Raw genomic sequence first — 9651 nt, 5'->3', positions numbered from 1 at the left:
ATGAGTATTTTATCTGAAGCACAGAAGGTTGTCAAAGTCATCCTAACTATGGTGTAGTGCTATGGCTGAACCTGGGACGATGGCCTACCCTGTACCTATGGACCTATGAACCTATATTCATAGTTTGTCACATTTACACTTGTCTATCCCCTATCCTCTTTCTCCAGTGTATATTTCTGTGGCACATGATTGTCCTCTGTATTACATGCAGGTATGCTGTGTACAGTGCACATACGTCACAGTTGATGACAGTGTATCTGTGTCCCTAACACTGTGATACTGAGGACTACCACACATCCTTCACAACATTACATGCATATGTTCTTTCTATTCTTCTTTGGCCTATGGGGGGGTGTTAAGGCAAACATTACACAAGTCCCTGTTTGTGCATGCTTCATGTTGATGTCTGGCCAGGCTCCATTGCAGTCATGTGTTGGACGGTAGTGTTTCTGTGTGTTTGCCATGTGTTTTTATTGCCGGTACATCTGTGGGAGGTGTGGTTGGCACATGTTCCTCTTTGCAGGGGCACCCATCCTGGGGTTTGTGTCATGCATCTGCACTTGGCATGTGCCATATGTCCTGTACTATTCCCACAGTCGTGTATGCCTTCATGCACTACTACTGCATGTTACTGGCTGTTTGTATGTGGTACACATGGACATTGTGATGGTTGGCTTGACCTATTCCCATGCTAGAACATACACATCTGTCAATTACGTTGTTTAAATCAAACTGTAACACTCATTCGTCTTTTCAAACTGACAGTCAATAACACAGGAAGCTGAGATTAATAACATTTTACTACTGTGCAGCAGGAGGCAAAGAACTATGCAGTACAAGTTTAGACTTTTGTTTTACTCTATACATGTTACAGCTGTATGAGCATTGTGTATACTATCATCTTTTGCACACATTAATGATGTGGTCATTCACAGGGCATTTACATCACTATGGTCCGCAATAGTCTATACATACGTGGGTGCTGAGGTCGTGCTTTTAAAATGTTTTCCCATGAGAATAACACAGCCTTGCAAGGCACCTGGTCAATTACAGTGTCCTTCTGTGATTGTAGCTGTTTCAAGGACCCTGGACTGTTCCGATACAGTAGTCAGTTCATTTCTTAATACGTTGCTTTGTCTCTCTGGTAAGGAGTTGTACTCTTATCTTCGATAGAGCTCACAAGGCCATCCTCCTCAGGGGAAGGGGTGATGTTATGCATGTACATACATTTATTTTTCTGTCACCCAGCAGATAATTAATGCTGAGAGACATTAGCCTGCTGTACTGGTTACTGCCAGGGTCAGAATTCCATCACACTACAGCTTAGCTTCACCAATTACATGCATGATCAGTTCTACTGCCATATTGTACGGTACAATTCAATGCATTATATAGTATTTCGAGTCTAAACTGGCACTTCATATGTGTTTCTATATATATTTTTCGAACAACATCCATCCGGCCATATGCATGTTGTTCCATCCTTTACCTTGACCGTGTGTATTTGGCCGTCCGGCAACGCTACTCTCCACATGTGATGTCCCACCTTCCCCTTCTTTGCCTTTAGCACCCTGTTAGGACGTCCTGTTTGGTAGGCACGTGTTCCGCTATATGTGTTCGACTTCTCTGCATAGCTAATCATCGATGCGGTGGTTCAACAACCCGACTTGTCCACATGTGTACAGTTATGTGCACCGTGTCGTATGCAAACCTATATGGTTTTGACGGGTACATACCACATGCGGGATGTACACATTCTGCAGACACATTCACATGCAGCCATTTCCATATCTGTACCTGAGGTGGGTTGGTGACATGTGGTGCGTGTTGCCAGCGTGGCACTGCCTAACACAAACATCTTACCACATTTCAGGTATGCACATTGTGTGTAGGTGTATAGCTGCACATGGATGCTAGCAGGTTTGGGTGCACAAGTGTACATGGGTGGGACTTACATGCTACAATGAGGCTATTGTGTATTACATCTGAATGCATGGGTTCTGCTTCTGGATATTACACTTCAACATACGCCATCCAGTGTATGCGACAGAGACGTTGCTGGGTGTGGGATATGTTGCTATGCACATGTTTGCCTGTGTTTAAGGTATCTTGGTTCCTTCCTGTTGTTATGTCAACACAGCTACCCGGCTATGTACTCTCACTACTGCTTGTGACCATTATGGTTGGCACCTTTTCCAATGCCCATAGTGGGACATGTTTTGTGGGAGCATCGGATTTTGCAGGACAACACATACCCACAGTAAGTGGAGTTGACAGGACTTTACTTGTTTGCCATAATATACGCTTATTCTGTTAGCATTTGGGTTCCTTATTCAGTTTCTTATGCCATGTATGTGTTTCATATACAAATTATATGTTTTATGCTACTATTACATGTATATTGGGGAATATTTTGGCAGGGAATCTCAGGTCATTTTCCTTTTTTCAATTTTGCAGGGACACAACTGTCCAATGAGGGACTATCCATGGCACATTGGGACAGCTGGTAACCCTGGTGACCATGCCCATGTCGCTACTGGGGTTGCCACCTTTTCCAGTTGCCAAGGTGGGATATTTCCGGGACTCACATCTGATTTTACAGGCCGACACATACACACGGTCACTATATGGCATAGAACTTCACTTGTTTGCCTAAATAAAAGCTTATTGTTGTGGCAGTTTGGTTGCTTATTCTGTTTCTTGTGACATTGAGATATTTCAGTTACAGAAATAACCAATTCATGCAACCATTACATTAAATACGGGATATCATTATGTCCTACAATCTTAGCACATTTGCCATTTTTAATATTTTTTATCGGGACACAACTGCCCATAGAGGGACTGCCCCTCGCAAAGTGGGACAGGTGGTAACCTTAGTCGCTACTCCTATGTCGGTGCGGCGCGCTGACATGCTGCGGTACACCTTCTATGAGTATAACCACTGACAGTGCATTGCGGGACAAACGCGGTCTTATGCGTATCCTTTGCTCCTTGGACGGGTACACTTAAGCCTTGGTGGGTTGTATTTGCTTTTCCGTTTAGTTGGGACGGGTACTATGTGGCATACTCTACGTGCGTTTCATTCTGCACGGGCTCTGGCTGCTGCCATTACTATTATGGGCGGACCGTGGCAGTCAGCACATTAGGTTGCTCACCGCATGCCGGCTTAGCCACACCTCCGGACGCATCCTACTTGGGCTCGCTCACGTACACTACGCACGTGTCTGTGGTTGCGGTGCACTCTCATTAATATGCATATGGCGCTACTACGCCGGCTATTCACTGCACCGCCGGCGCAGCCCTTACGCCGGCCTTGCGCCGAGCTTCATGAATCCTGGGGGAAATCTATATTTTGCCCCCACTTGTAAAAATGTTTCTTATCCAAAAAAGACCTGCTGCCTGACAACTTGTTTCATGGGGAAAACATGATAAAAGTAAAAAATGAAAAGCAAACAAGAAACAAGCTCAAGATACATTGCTTAAAGTATTACTGTACAGGTTATGGACCACACATGATTGGCATTCTGTTTAGTTTACGGGTAAAGTCTGTAGAGATGACTGGAAGTCTCCAACAAGTGTAATGAGCTTTTTAAAATAATGGAATCCTGTCCTTTAATACCTAAGGCTTATACATTATCTAGTCAAGTATTCTCTGCATGGCAACAACAGAAAGGCTTTCAATGTTGGCAATTCTTTAACAGTATGCTTATTAAAGCTTACTTGCATCTTACGATCTCAGACAAGCTTACCTTATGGTCATTAAAGCATTGCTACTTAAACACAGAGCAACAGGCACTTTGAGTAATAAGCATAAATCAACAGTACAAAAATATGACAGAAACCAGACCATTCTGCAAAATCAAGGACAGATGAAAAGCCACTGTAGTACTTATGCAGTGTGTCCTCCCCATCCAAGGTAGATACAACTACTCCTTGCCTTGCTTGGACACATCCAGAGTCACTACATGGGGAGTGGGGTGCAACAAGCATGTCACAATTTGAAATCTCTCTGGCTGACTGTGATGGCCCTGACACATTTGTCATACCTCTCAACCTCAAGAGCATGAAATCTGGACAAAGCCATACACAGAAGTGGGACAAAGGCCCAAAAATAAGGACAATTTTAAATATTGCTCTAATAAACTTAGAAAGATAATAGAATAGGTCTTGCATTAGTATGAATTTTCTGAAGGGTATAAAATCTGAAACTCAAATGTCTGTCATTTTCTAACTTCAGTCTTTAGTGATTTGTCACTAATTTGCCAAAAAACACAATTTTATGAAAAATGGACCAAAAATGTGATGCAAAAATATAAAATAGACACACAATACAGCTGCTACCTGTCAAAGAAGGGACACTTTAATATTAGTACTACTACCTTGAGCAGCTGACAAAGTAAAATAATCTACATGCATTTCAAGTAATCTATAACTTTGATTATTACAGTTATTTCTTAATTGTAAACCCTCCATGTTTTCTTCCAACATTGCTATTTTGTGGAGGGATTATTAGGGGGAAGAGCAACATTTTGAGACAAAAATTGGGGACAGTTGAGAGGTTGGCTATGCCTAATTCTATAAAGCAATTTATTTGCATGTACCTATCAACCTGTTAATGCAGTAAATCTGAACAAGGCCAAATATATTGAGGGCACATATAAACAGTACTAAAAATTGCTCTTGTATAAATTGAGACAGTTGATAGAACAGCTCTTACTTTAACATGCATTTTTCTGAAGGTTATGAAGTCTGAAACTTATTATTTAGTGAATTAATTCCTAAATGATTTGCCAGAAAACTACAAATTTTATGAAGAACAAACCAAAAATAAGAAGCAAAAATCTATTCATTCTTTGAAAATCTGGACAGTTGGGAGGTATAGTTCAGCTGGGCCTGTCTGAGTTTGCTGCCCTTCCCCCCTGACAAAATAATGGTTGAATGGAGCCTCTGCAGCCATTCCAATGAACCATTACTTGGCTATTTCACTCCATTTACCATAAACACTAATGTGCATACTGCTTTACTTCAATGATGAGTTGGACTTCATTTGAAAGTTTTATTTTGTATTTTACAGCACAAACACTAAGTCATCTGTTAAACAAAGCAATGCAGTCTCACAATGAAAACTTAGCATTAAAACTTCTCTGCCCTTGAAACTCACATTCATTGAGACAGCATTGAAACCCACATTCAAAGAAAATACATTTTGCCAGTGGCAGATAAAGACTAATTTTGGGCTGTTTTCAAATCATAGGCCCCTTGCATATGAAACATACATGTGCTCTTTGATACACCTTCCTCATTGTACTAAACTTATATTCCTTGTACAATACAGTACACTTGTTAGAGGGTGTTTTAAATTTGTTTTGAACATTTTTCCAGTAAGCAATGAAACAAACCATATGCACCCATAATGGCAAAACTGCCCAGTTGAGAACATTTATCATAAAAAAGTCTACTCAGACTTCCACTGTCCACCATTATTAGTAAATATACACAATTCTACAGTCCACCATTATTAGTAAATATGCACAATTCCACAGTCTACCATTATTAGTAAATATGCACAATTCTACAGTCCACCATTATCAGTAAATATGCACAATTCTACAGTCCACCTTTATCAGTAAATATGCACAATTCTACAGTCCACCTTTATCAGTAAATATGCACAATTCTACAGTCCATTATCAGTAAATATGCACAATCTCTGAAGTAAGTCATCTAAATAATTCCACATTAAAGAAATCTGTAACTAATGAAGCGGTTGCTGCTAGCAATCACCTTTATATTTCATGGTTTCATCGAAAAATAAAGTGTCTGTTGCCCCTCAGGAATAAATTGCCTATATTACATTAAAAAATGATAAGCTAGTAATAATATTGCAAGAGGAAATGGATGGCAAACTGATAACAGACTCATAGTTAGCATCTTCACCGAGGAGAACATTCTCAGTACGGCAGTATCCACCCATTGTGGGAGTAGAACCCACAGCCTTCTGCATCAAAAGCAAGTACACAACCTGTTGTGCTATAGTATTAACTAGGCAAAGCACTAAACTTCTATTCCACTGCAGCTCTCAGCTCCTTGTAAAATCTACTCAATACTCAACTGCATCTCAACCGCAGCTCAAGAAAACTGAAAAAACCCAAAATTTATTGGGGGTCAAAAGCCCAAAAACCAGGGACACATTAAACATTGCTTGTATAATCTTGGAAAGTTGCTAGAATAAAATGTTGTGTTGCCACCATACATTTTACTGCCAAGGTCCCTGAGCAAAAAACAGTCAGAGTAACATACCACTATGCCACATCAGCTGCTTTGTAAAAAAGAGGAAGACTGAAACTTAAATGGCTATCATTTAGTGAATTCAGTTCTCACCATAGCTGTCAACCTCTTAGTACAAAACACCTGGACAAACCCAGTAATGAGGGAATACAGCCCTCAAACATATTCAGTGAATTCAGTTCTTGCCATAGCTGTCAACCTTAGCACAAAAACCTGGACGAAGCCAATAATGGGGGAATACAGTCCCAAAAATAGGGACAAAATTTAAAATATTCATCTTATAAACTTAGAAAATTGCTAGAAAAAAAGGTTGTGCTACTATGTATTCTGAAGAACATGAAGTTTGAAATTTAAATGCCGGTCAATTTTACTGCTGACAGAACAAAAACAATTTTCAGCAGAGACCCAGGGATTAATACTGCAGACACGTCTTTGTAAAATGACAGGGCACCAGAGCAAATCCACACAAACACTGGGAGTAGATGCAGACTCCACACAGAAGCCACCCCAACCAAGAATCAAACCAGAAAACCTATAGCTGTGAGGGAGCAATACTACCACTGCACCATCAAATATGCGAGGAATTAAACATTCAGAAACCCTTAAGTCTGAAATTCAAATGCCTGTCAATTTTATTTAACATTTTTTAATCAGGACAGTCTGACTTGGAACAAAAAAAACAATTTTCAGCAGAGGCCCAGGAAGAAATAATGCAGGCATGTCTTTGTAACATGGGAGGACACAAAAGCAAGCACACACAAACACATGGAGAAGATACAGACCCCACAAAGAAGGAACCCCAGCCAAGAATCAAACCCAAGAACCTGCAGCTGGGAGGCAACAATGCTACCAGTGCACCATCAAATAAAAACAAACCCATGCAAACACAGGGAGAAGATAACAGACCCCACAAAGAAGGAACCCCAGCCAAGAATCAAACCTGAGAACCTGCAGCTGTGAGGCAACAATACTACTACTACACCATCAAATATAAAAAGTATTGCAACATTTACAAACTACAGATATTATGAGGAACAGACCAGATCGAATATGAGGCAAAAATCAGCAATTTTTTTACAAATGGTGGTGGAACACCTGCATACAGGGTTCAAGCCTGAGGTATTCCCTACCACACCACCATGAGCACCTGGGGCATTTTCACACACACACACACACACACACACACACACACACACACACACACACACACACACACACCTGTCAATATATCCAGCTAACGTACATCCTGCCCGCGCAATACTCCAACGACCCGCGAGATCCCAAGAAAAGCTCCTTCCTGACGAGATCCCACTCAAAGCTCCTTCCCGAGATCCCAAGCAAAGCTCCTTCCCGACGACAAGACTGTCCTGACTGCTGCTGTTGCAGTCCGGGCCCGACACATAATCCCAGCGAGTCTGTGCACTTTAAAAGTGCACGGACTTCTCCTTGTGTCCCCCTATGGGGACTGCCGGACTGCCTGGAGACAGTAGTCGGGACTACTGCGCATGCGCGAAATTTAAAAAATGTTTTTTTCTATTTTTTATTTTGAGGGGGCTGCAGTCCGGCAGCCCGATGCCACGAGCCGCCCCTGGACGAAAGCAGAGATTCAAATTGCCACAGTCATGTATTTCAAGTGACTGATGACATATATCCATATATGGCATGCCTCCTCACTCCTCATCCCTAAGGCAGCCACCTGTATACATTCCTGATGTGTGATTGTGAGGATAGTGAAAGAAAATGATTACAGTTGTGTATCCTACTTTGTTGTTTATAGACAGCAAACTGCCCTTATACAAGCTATAGTAACCTTCTTTGTACACCTCCGAGGTTTGTGAGAAAAGTAAAAGAAACAATGACCACATAGTCCTCAACCAAAACGCAAGTTATAACGACCAACTGTGCACACTTCTAGGGTTTGATTGTGATGAAAATGAAAGAAGTAATCAGGTAATCACCACACAATCCCTATCCCCCCATACATAATCTGCAGTAGCTTTCTGTGCACACATATCTGAGCATGACTGGACTGGTTGTAGAATATGTGCATTTGAGAGCAGAGACCATTATCAGTTTTATCCTACCATGGTCATATCACAGCACTGTTCGGGTTAAAGGGTGTAATCAGAAAATTAACACATTTCTTCTCCTAATTTTCTCCAACCAGCAACAGCTTTTGTGGGACTTTCATACAGTCAAGTATGATTAAGGGAGCCCCCTGTATCCATTTATATAGTCTGGGGAGTGGGGGGCCACCAGACCTCGAGAAGATCTGAGTGTATGAATTTACTGTGATACATTATATGCATTATTTTTAAAATATAATTAATTGTTAGCTAACCTTTACTGATACGCAGAAGAATAATGGGTGGTGGAGTGGTGCAGTGGTTAACATTGTCGCCTCACAGCAAGAGGTTCTGTGGTTAGATTCTTGGCTGGGGTGCCTTCGATGCAGAGTCTGTATGTCCTTCCTGCATTCACGTGGGTTTCCTCCAGGTACTCTGGTTTCTTCCCACATTCCAAAGACATGCATCTGGAGTGCTTCTCCCTGGTCCTTCGCTGAAAATCAACTCTGTCCTAGTTGGATTTTCCCAGTCAACAAATGTTAAATAAAAAAATAAATAACGTATGTGTCCTGGGATTTTTGGATGTGTGCACAGATAAAAATCAGCAACACACACACACACACACACACACACACACACACACACACACACACACACACACACACACACACAGCATAAGCCATAGCAATAGTAATTTTGTACTAATTTGATCACAGAGCAATACATTGTGCAACAGGGTAAGTCACTTTTATTTACCCCTGATTTCACAGGCCTTCCCTGATTTTGTTCATAAATTTGCTCTGTCTTTTGTAAAAAGATTGATTTTCAGGTAAATCATTCATGATTACAGTCAATAAATTCATTAGAGTTTTATACGTTTGATTGTCCAAAAAATGCACGTTGATGCAAAAGGTATTATTCTATTAACTTTTTAAGTGAATTAGAGTAATATTTAAAACTTGTTCCAGATTTTGAGCCTTTGTTCTGCTATTATTTTTGACACTGTGCTGAATTCTTCGGCAAAAAAGTTGAGAGTTATAGTATCGGGTGTTCTGTCAATATTTATAGAACTCCCTGAAAGAGAAAAAAGCATTCTTGAAGATCAGAAGCATCAGTTCTTCTTAAAATCTAAGGCTTACTCTGAGATCCATCACTCTGGACTGCTGATCTGTCAGGTGCTTACCTTGGTCACTCTGGGCTGCTGATCTGTCTGGTGCTTACCTTGGTCACTCTGGGCAGCTGATTTGTCTGGTGCTTACCTTGGTCACTCTGGGCTGCCGATCTGTCTGGTGCT

Source organism: Protopterus annectens, chromosome 1.part1, assembly GCF_019279795.1.
Source record: "Protopterus annectens isolate FY-2018-M chromosome 1.part1, PAN1.0, whole genome shotgun sequence".
Classification (NCBI taxonomy): domain Eukaryota; kingdom Metazoa; phylum Chordata; order Ceratodontiformes; family Protopteridae; genus Protopterus; species Protopterus annectens.
Note: the sequence above shows the minus strand (reverse complement) of the source record.